Source organism: Elephantulus edwardii, unplaced genomic scaffold (genome assembly GCF_000299155.1).
Source record: "Elephantulus edwardii isolate Elephantulus edwardi_28Jun2011 unplaced genomic scaffold, EleEdw1.0 scaffold00622, whole genome shotgun sequence".
Taxonomy (NCBI): domain Eukaryota; kingdom Metazoa; phylum Chordata; class Mammalia; order Macroscelidea; family Macroscelididae; genus Elephantulus; species Elephantulus edwardii.
Genome location: NW_006400372.1, coordinates 83,650 through 93,962, shown reverse-complemented (window position 1 = coordinate 93,962; position 10,313 = coordinate 83,650). Strand labels below are relative to the sequence as shown.

Below are 10,313 nucleotides of genomic sequence, written 5' to 3'. Positions count from 1 at the left end.
TACAAAAGATCAGGGACTGCAGCCTTCAGTATGGATTGAGACTCAATATCAAGAAAACAAAGATTCTCACCACTAGGCCGATTGGCAGCATCATGATGGATGGTGACGATATTGAGATTGTTAACAGCTTTAGTTTGCTTGGCCTCACAATCAACACTCTTAGCACCAGCAGCCAGGAAATTAAAAGATGTATTGTGATGGGAAAGTCTGCGGTTAGAGACCTCTCTAAAGTACTGAAGAGCAAAGATGTCAGTCTGGAGACTAAGGTGTGCCTGATACAGGCCATGGTCTTTGCAGTCACTTATTATACATCAGAGAGGTGGATAATGACTAGGGATGATAGAAGGAGAATTGATGCCTTTGAGCTGAGGTGTTGGAGAAGAGTATTGAATATACCATGGACTATTTAAGAGAACAAACAGGTTTGACCTGGAGAGGGTGAAGTCAGGCTGCTCCTTGGAGGCAAGGATTCTGAAGCTTCGTCTCACATACTTTGGACATGCTGTAAGGAGGGACCAGTCCTTGGAAATGGATGTCATGCTTAGGAGGGTGGAGGGACAGCACATGAGAGAAAGACCGTTGATGATACGGATTGATTCAATGACAGGTATGATGGGGTTAGGTATGTTGGAGACAATGAGATTGGCACAGGATACAACAGAGTTTAGGGCTGTTGTATACAGGGTTGCTATGAGTCGTAGGTGACTTGATGGCACACAACAACAACAACAACAACAACAACTAGTTAGGTTTACTACCACGTATTTAATCTTGTGGTTAACTATTATTAATGGTATTGCTTCCTTTTCTGTGTTTTCTTTGTTGCTGTAGAGAAATCTCACGGATACTTGTTCATTGATCTTGTATTTTGCCACTCTACTAGATCTACTAGGTTTAAAAGGTTTTTTTGTTAAGTCTTTGGGGTTCTCTGTGTATAATATATCCCCTGCATATAATGACAATTTCACCATTTCTTTGCCAATTTGGATGTCTTCTATTTCCTCCTCCTATTTCCCTAGCAAATACTTACAATACAACATAGAACAGGAGTGATGATAATGGGCATATCTGTCTGGTTCCTGTTCACAAGGGGAATGCCTTTAGTTTATCACTATTGAGACTGATTTTGGCTCTTGGTTTTGAATATATAGTTTTCACTATGTTGAGGAAATGCCCTTCTATCCCTATTTTTTAAGTGTTTTAATCAGGAAAAGATTCTGTCAAAGCTCTTTTCTGCATTGGTTGATAGGAGGTTCTTGTTCTTTGCTTTGTTAATGTGATAAATTATTGTGATTGATTTTCTTTTTAAAAAATTTATTAATTTCAATGAAAATTTACAGAAACTTTGGATTTCCACTCATTGTTGCACTTTTCTCCCCTCTCAACCCTCCCCCCTAGTATGCTATCCTCTTGGAAAAATAAAAGAAAAATTTTTTCACTGTTTTACAATCCCTCCCACCAGGTCCACTCCACTATGCAGCCTTTGCTCTGAACTCCTGTCATGACAAAAATACCTAATCACAAATCCCTTTTAAACAGTTTTCTCCCTCATCTGTTTCAATGCAGTATATATTATTGAACCCCTCTTTCTCAGTCTCCCCCCAACCCCGAGGTCAGTCCTGTTTTACAACAGTGTCACCATGCAGTATTTGTCCTTTTGTGACTGAGATACTTCACTCAGCATAATGTCCTCTAGGGTCACCCATTTTGAATAATATTGCATGAGTTCCTTGTTTTTCAATGCAGCATAGTATTCCTTTGTGTGAATATACCGCAACTTCTCTATCCATTGTTTGTTGATAGGCACTTAGGTTGTTTCCAACTCCTTGCTATTGTGAACAAAGCCATGATAAACATGGGTGTGCATATATCTGCTTGGATGGCAGATATGGTCTCTTTGGAGTATATTCCCAGTAAGTGGAATTGCTCGGTCAAATGGTATCTTTATTTGCAACTTTTTTTATTAAATTTTATTATTGTTAATGACCATTTACAGAGATTTTGGGTTTCCATTCATTGTTGCACTATATTTGCAACTTTTTTTTTTTTTTTTTTTTTTTTTTTTTTTTTTTGCAACTTTTTGAGAAAGCGCCATACCACCTTCCACAGTGGTTGCACCATTTTACACTCCCACCAACAATGAATAAGAGTTTCAGTTTCTCCACAATCTCGCCAGCATTTGTTGCTTGCTGTTCTGTTCAATTTTGCTATTCTGACTGGGGTGAGATGATATCTCATAGGTGTTTTGATTTGCATCTCTCTTAGAGCTAGGGATTTTGAACATTTCTTCATGTGCTTGTTAGCCAACTGAATGTCTTCTCTGGTGAAGTGTCTATTCATATCCTGTGCCCATTTTTCTATTGGATTATTTACATTTATCTTGTTGTGGTCCTCAAGTATTTTATAAATTCTGGATCTGAGATGTCATTACCAAATACTTTTTCTCGGTCAGTGGCTTCCCTTTTTACACTATTGGAGAAGTTTTTGGATGTGCATAGGAATTTGATTCTTAAACGGTCCCATTCATCTATTTTATCTTATCCTGGCTGTAAGTTTTTCAGGATACTTGGAAGACTGTTTATGTTGTGGATTAGGACTTCTAGAATTCTTCCAAGCTTTTCTTTAATGAAGATTATAGTCCTTGGTTTTAGTCCTAGGTCCATGATCCACCTTGAGTTGGTTTTTTCATATGTAGTGAGGTGTTGATTTTGCTTGAGTATTTTTTTGATACTTTTCCAATTTTGCCAACACCATTTGTTAAAAAGGCTGTCGTTTCCCCACTTAATTGATTTCATCTCCTTGTCAAAAATCAGTTGACCATAGATAGACAGGTGATTGCTTTTCTTATGTTGAACCATCCTTGTGTACTTGTTATGAATCCACTTGGTCATGATGAATTTTTCATTTGTTTATTTTTTTATTATTTTTTGTGTGTGTACTGTCAAATTGGATCTGACTTGCATAGGAGGAGATTGTCTCTCCTTCTCCAGCAGAGCATCTGGTGGATTCGAACCACACATCTCTGGGATTTCAGTGCAGCTTTTTGCCACTAGACCACCAGTGCTCCCTTGATGAATTATTGTTTATATATAACTGTTGGATTCTATTGGTCATGATTTTGTTAAGAATGTTTGCATCAACTCCAAGTGGATCAGAGACCTAGGGGTAAAGCCCAAAACCATAGAGATCATAATAGATAAAATGGGACCAAACTTAGAAGGCGTTGCAAATGGTATAAATGGGCTTGCTATTATAGCCAGAAGTGCATAACAAGGAGAGGTTAACATTGGCGAATGTTGTTACATGCTGTCAAGTTGAGTACAACCCATAGCCACACTGTGAACAACAGATCTGAACTCTGCCCTATCCTTCATCATCCTCACACTTCCTGACTCACCTAAGCCCACTCAGGAGTCACTGTGTAGCCTTTCCTAGCAAACACGTGAGAAGTATGTGAAGAAAAGCTTTATCATGCCTTTTGTCTCCAAAGAGGATGCTGGCTACACTTTCTCCAACACATATTTGTTTGCTTTTTTGTTTAGTAGTCTTCTCCAAAGCCACAGATCAAAGGCATCAACATTTCTATCACCCCTATTCATTGTCCAGGTCTGAGATGCACAATAAATGATAAAAAAGATGATGGTCTAAATCAGACCCACCTTAGTCAGAAAACTGACATTATTAACCCTCAATAATTTTGATAAGTTCCTAACTGCAGACTTTCCCAGTGGAGTAGGTCTCCTGAATTCCTGACTGCTGGTACCAGGCTGTTGATTGTGGATACAAGTAAGGTGAAGTTGTTGAGGGTCTCAATCTTTTCTCCATCTACCATGTTATCCATCTGTATAACACGGGTTACCGAAGGGTCTTCTTTCAATCTTTGTATAACACGGGTTTCCGATGAGTCTTCCTTCAATCTTGATGCCACATTCCTCTTTATAGAGTCCAGCTTCTTGAATAATTTTCTCAGCATACATATTGAATGGGTATGGATAGAGACTACAACCATGACACATTTCCTTCTTAATTTTAAACCATGTAGTGTTTTATTGTTCTGTCGGCCTCCTGGTCTAGGTATTAAGTGCTCTGAGATTCCCATTATTCTCAGTGTTAGCCACCTACCCAGTCAAATGTCTTTGCATAGTTAATAAAGCATAAATAGACATTATTTTGTTATTCTTCACTTTAGACCAGTGTCCATCTGCCATCAGCAATGATATCCCTGGTGCCATTGCCTCTTCTAAATCCTGCTTGAACTTCTGGAATTTCCTTATTTATATACTATTCTAGCTGTTTTTGAATGATAATAAGCAGTATTTTGCTTGCATGTGTTATTAATGATGTTGTTTGATAGTTTCTACATTCTGTTGGATCACTTTTCTTGGGAATGAGAATAAATATAGACCTCTTTCAATCCATTGGCCAAACAGCTATGCTCTATATTTCCTGGTTTTGTTTGTTCCAATGGATTTGGCAGATGTTATTGTTGTTGTTATGTGCTGTCAAGTTGCCTGAGACTCATAACGACCCTATGTACAACAACTCTGAATCCTAGTCTATCCTGAACCGACCTTAATGTCTCTGACACACCTACCCCCATTACCCCAGTCACTGACTAAATCCATCTCACTAAGGGTCTTCTTCTCTTCTACCATCCTTCCACCTTCCCATAATGTCCCTCTCCAAGTATTAGTCCCTCTTTGCAACATTCCCCAAGTATGTCAGATCTTTGCTTCCAAGGAGCAGCCTGGTTTTACCCTCTCAAGGGTGAACCTGTTTGTTCTCTTCCATGGTATATTCAATACTCTTCTCAAGCACCACATCTCAAAGACATCAATTCTCCTTCTATCATCATTTGGTGGAGAGGACCTTCTAAAAATTAACTATCTCTGTGTGTCAAGAACTTTTCCCAACAGAATGAAAAGAAAACCTACAGACAGGGAAAACCATTTGGCAATGACATCTCAGACAAGGGTCGCATAATAAAAGTTTACAGAATACTACAGAGCCTCCACAAGAAAAAAACTGATAACCCAAACACAAAATGGGCAGAAGATATGAAAAGATTCTTCACAAAAGAAGACATTCAGATGGCCAACAAACATATGTAGAAACTGTCAAAATAATTGGCAATCAGAGAGATGCAAATTAAAACAGTTAAATACCATCTTACTCCAGAAACAGTAGCAAAGTTTAAGAGGACAGCAAGCAAAAAAATGTTAGAGAAAATGAGAGATTTGAATGCTAATTCAATGCCGGTGGGATGCAGTCTGAAAGTATTCTGGCATTTCCTCAGAAAGCTGATTTTAGAAATCCCAGATGATCCAGCTATTCCATGGGTAGGAATAAATTCCAAGTAAATAAAAAATGAGACACAAACAGATATATGTACACTTATTTTAATAATGTTGTATAGTTGTTATGTGCCACTGAGTCCCTTGCTACTCACAGTGACCCTATGTACAAGAGCCCTAAACCCTGCTCTATCCTGTGCCAACCTCACTGTCTCTTCCACACCCACTTTCACTACCCCAAACACTGAATTGATCCATCTCATCGAGGGTCTTCCTCTCCTGCACTGTCCCTCTACTCTCCCAAACATGCTGTCCCTCTTCAAGAACTTGTCCCTCCTTTCAACATGCCCAAAGTATGTCAGACAAAGCCTCAGAATCCTTGCCTCCAAGGAGCAGCCTGTTTTCACCCTCTCCAGGGCAAATCTGTTTCTTTTCTTAGCAGTCCATGCTATAGTCAACACTCTTCTCCAGCACCATAGCTCAAAGATATCAATTCTCTTTCTATAATCCCTATTCACTGTCCAGTTCTTAGATGCACAGCATGCAATTGCGAAGACTATGGCCCGGATCAGGTGCACCTTAGTCTCCAGCCTGACGTCATTGCTCTTCAGTACTTTGGCGAGATCCTTGTCAGCTGACTTTCCCAATGCAAGTCATCTCTTGATTTCCTGGCTGCTGGTACCAAGAGTGTTGACTGTGGAGCCAAGCAATATAAAACTGTTAACGATCTCAATCTCTTCACCATCCATAATGATGCTGTCAGTTGGCCCAGTGGTGAGAATCTTTGTTTTCTTGATTTTGAGCTTCAATCCATATTGAAGGCTACAATCCTTGACCTTCTGCAGCAAGTGCTTCAGGTCCTCCTCAGTTTCAGCAAGCAGGGTTGTATTATTATCTGCATAAATCAGGTTGTTGATGAATCTTCCTTCAATCCCAATGCCACATTCCTCCTTGTATAGCCCAGCGTTCCAGATGATCTGTTCTGCATACAGATTGAAAAGGTATGGAGACAGAATACATCCCTGGAAAGACACCCTTTCCTGTTTTGAACCATGCAGTGTCTCCTTGCTCTATTCTGACAACTACCTCCTGGTCCAAGTATAGATTTCGCATAAGCACAATCAAGTGTTCTGGGATTCCTATTCTTCTGAGCCAGCCACAGCTTGTGATCCACACAGTCTAAAGCCTTTGCATAGTCAACGAAGCACAGATATACATTCCTCTTGTACTCTCTGCTTTCTGCCAAAATCCATCTAACATTAGCTATACTATCCCTAAGACCATGGCCTCTTCGAAACCCAGCCTGCACATCTGGCAGTTCTCTGTTGACGTGTTGCTCTAGTCATTTCTGGATAATTTTCTGCAGAATCTTGCTTGCTATTAATGATATTGTTCACTAATTTCTGTACTCTGTTGAGTCGCCTTTCTTTGAAATGGTAACAAATATCAATCTCTTCCAATCAGTTGGCCAGCTGGCTTTCCTCCAGATTTCTTGGCACAACTTAGCACATCCGGAGCAGTGTCTGTTGAAACATGTCAATTGGTATGCCGTCAATTCCCGGAGCCTTGTTTTTTGCCAATTCCTTTAGAGAAATTTGAACTTCCTCCTTCATCACCACAGGCTCTTGCTCATATGTTATTTCATTAAATTCTTCTGTGTCAGCCAATTCCTCCTGGTACAGTGACTCTTCTGTCGTCTTTTAATGCTTCTTGGATCACTTAACACTATCCCCAAAGCGTCCTTAAGTATTGTCGCTTGTGGCTTGAATTTGTTTTTCAATTCCTTCAGCTAAAGAAATTTCGAGAGCCTACCTCTGGGAGGACGGCTAAGGTGTCAACGGCTGGGACGCCATCGAGGGGGCAGTGGAGGCGGGCACTGTGGCGGCGCTAGGTGTCCCTTGCTCTTAGGCCTCTAAGGGCCATGGGCTCTGAGAAGGACTCCGAATTGCCGCGCTCTACATCCCTACGCACGGCCGCAGTGGCAGCTGTGCCATTGCGGCCATGCCGGCGCCTCACCTTTCACAAAGTCTACTGTCTTTCTCAGCCTCTGCCCGCGGGCCACCCCAGCCCAGAAGGAGGTGGAGTGCCCTCTCTTCCTGCTGTGGCTGCCGCCTGAGGGGGCCCCGCCCCTCCTCAGCTGCCTGCGCTGCCGCTGGTGCCAGGACTGCCTTTGCTACTACCTGCGTCTGGAGATCAGAGAGAGCCGCGTGGCCCCTTCAGCTGTCGCAAGTGCAGCGAGCGCCTCAACTCACACGACATCAGCCTGCTGCTAACCAACCCGCCACTCATGCACAAGTACGAGGAGTTCTTGCTATGCTGCTACCTGATCTCAGACCCGGACTGCCATTGGTGCCCGGCCCCGGAATGTGGTTATGCTGTTATTGCCTGTGGCTGTGCCAGCTGCCCAGAGCTGACCTGTGAAAAGGAAGGCTGCCAGACTGAGTTCTGCTACCACTGCAAGCAAATACGGCACCCAAATCGGACATGCGATATGGCTTGGCAGCAGAACACATAGACCCTGAGAGTATGGACCAAGCACACTTCAAGCCTCAGTTATGGACAAGACTCTGGACCAGCAGATGACATCAAGTCATGCCCAAGATGCAGTGCTTAACATTATCAAGATGAATGTTGAAAGCTGTAATCACATGACCTGTACTGTTTGTGTCTTTGGATTCTGTTGGCGTTGTATGAAAGAGATCTCAGACTTGTATTACCTCAGCCCCTCTGGTTGCACATTCTGGGACAAGAGGAAAATTCCGTGGCAGCTGGGTTCATTGATTGGTGCTCTGGTGAGAATGTCACTCATTGCTGGCATTGCAATTCCTGCCATGGTCACTGGCATTCCTGTCTATATTGGCAGGAAGATCCATAGCTGATATGAGGGAAGGAAAACTTTCAAGCACAAGAGGAATTTGGCTATCACAAGGAGGAGTGACTTTGTCAGTTACTGCATCCCCAGTTTGTTTCAGTTAATGTTGGTATTGTTGTCCCCATTATGCTGGCATATGTCTATGGGGTTGTACCCGTTTCTCTCTGTCATGGCAGAGGCTGTGGAGTTAGCACAGCTAATGGAAAGGGGGTGAAAATTCAATTTGATGAAGATGATGGCCCAATTACAGTGGCAGTTGTCTGGCGAGCCCTCAAAAATCCCAGCATTGGAGAAAGCAGCACTGAAGGTCTAACTAGCATGTTGAGTACCAGTGGAAGCCCTACAGAGGGACTCAATGTTATGCAGGGCCCTTATAGTGAAACAGCCAACTTTGCAGCCCTCTCTGGGGGGCACACTGTGTGGCTGCATTCTTTCCAGTGACAAGGGGAAATACAGCAGGTTAGAAGAAGTACAAGCTGATGTCCAAAAAGAAACATTTCCCAAAGACACAGCCAGTCTTGGTGCAGTTAGTGACAATGAAAGTACTCACGTTATGGCCAGTTCCATAATCAGTTTCTACAACCCACAGGACAGAGAGTGCAACAGTATGAAAAACCAAGTAAACACTGAAGCCAAAGCAAGCCTCTATCAACTGGTGAGTGGAAGCAACATGGAAGACTCGCTCCACGTTCACGCACAGATGGCAGAGAATGAAGAAGGTAGTGGTGGTGGCAGTGCAGGGAAGAAGACTGCCCCTGCAAACACCAATGCTGTGAACAGAAAGACTGCCTGGCCAGCAAACCTTGGCACATCAGGCTGGCTCATCCTGAGAGCATCTGCAGTGACCTGGAGAGCTCTGACCAACAATCAGATGATGTACCAGACATAATGTGGCTCCCCCTGTCCCCCCATCCCATACTGCAGCCTGCCCCTCTACTCCCAGAGCCCAAAGTGCACCAAGCCCAAGTGTCCATATGAACCTCTCTGCCCCTATTGAGGGCCAGACTGTCTTGAAGTCAGAAGGTGCAGAAGCTAGAATATGAAGCAGAATGAATACTCCTTTTCTGAAAAGCACATTTGTTGTAACTCCACCTTTTGGATTTTTTTTTTTTTAAATTTAGGGGTGGTTGAGGATTTATGTATTTTATTTCAAAGATTCTCTGGTCCCAGGTTTTCCCCAGGGAAATTCTGAAAAATTTGGAGTTTCTTACAAGATGAAAGAAACCTGGAAATTTTGCCCTTAGCCACACTCCTTCTATCCCATCCTCTTTTTTTCCCCCATCCTCTTTTTTTAAAGTTTTAATTTATTGGTTAAACTGATGATGGTGACCCTGTGAGGTATGTCAAGAGTGTACATATGTATGCGTGTATATAGTATGTATGCTAACATATTGCTGAAGGACACATTTTAATAAAGATTTCTGTTGTTGTTGCTGTTGTTTGTTGTTATGTGCCATCGAGTCACTTGTGACTCATAGCAACCCCATGAACAAGAGTTCTAAATGCTCTTCTATCCTGTGCCAACCTAGCCATCTCAAACACACTTATTCCCACCGCTCCAGTCACATGGATCCATCTCATCGAAGGTCTTCCTGTCCTTCGCCGCCCCTCCACTCTGCCAAACATGATGTCCCTCTCCAAGGACCAGTCCCTCCTTGCAACATGCCCAAAATATGTCAGACGAACTTCAGAATCCTTGACTCCAAAGAGCCTTCCGGCTTCACCCTCTCCAGGACAAACCTGTTTATTCTCCTAACAGTCCATGGATATTCAGCACTCTTCTCCAGCACCACAGCTCAAAGGCATCAATTCTCTTTCTATCAACTTTATTCACTGTACAACTCTCTGATGCATAGCAGGTAATTGCTAAGACTATAGCCTGGATCAGGCGCACCTTAGTCTCCAGTCTGATGTCGCTGCTCTTCAGTACTCTTGAGAGGTCCTTCACAGCCGACTTTCCAAATACAATTAATTAGTCTTTTGATTTCCTGGCTGCTGTTACCAAGAGTGTTGACTGTTAACTATCTCAGTCTCTTCACCATCCATACTGATGCTGCCAATTGGCCCAGTGTTGAGAATCTTTGTTTTCTTGATGTTGAGCTTCAGTCCATATAGGAGGCTGTAGTCCTTGATCTTCTGCAGCAAGC

The 10,313-nt window shown here is 42.5% G+C and overlaps 1 pseudogene; it reads left to right on the top strand.

The window, feature by feature from the left end:
- Window positions 1-7,372: 7,372 nt before the first annotated feature.
- LOC102861347 lies at window positions 7,373-9,209 on the top strand (annotated as a pseudogene).
- The last annotated feature ends 1,104 nt before the right edge of the window (window positions 9,210-10,313 follow it).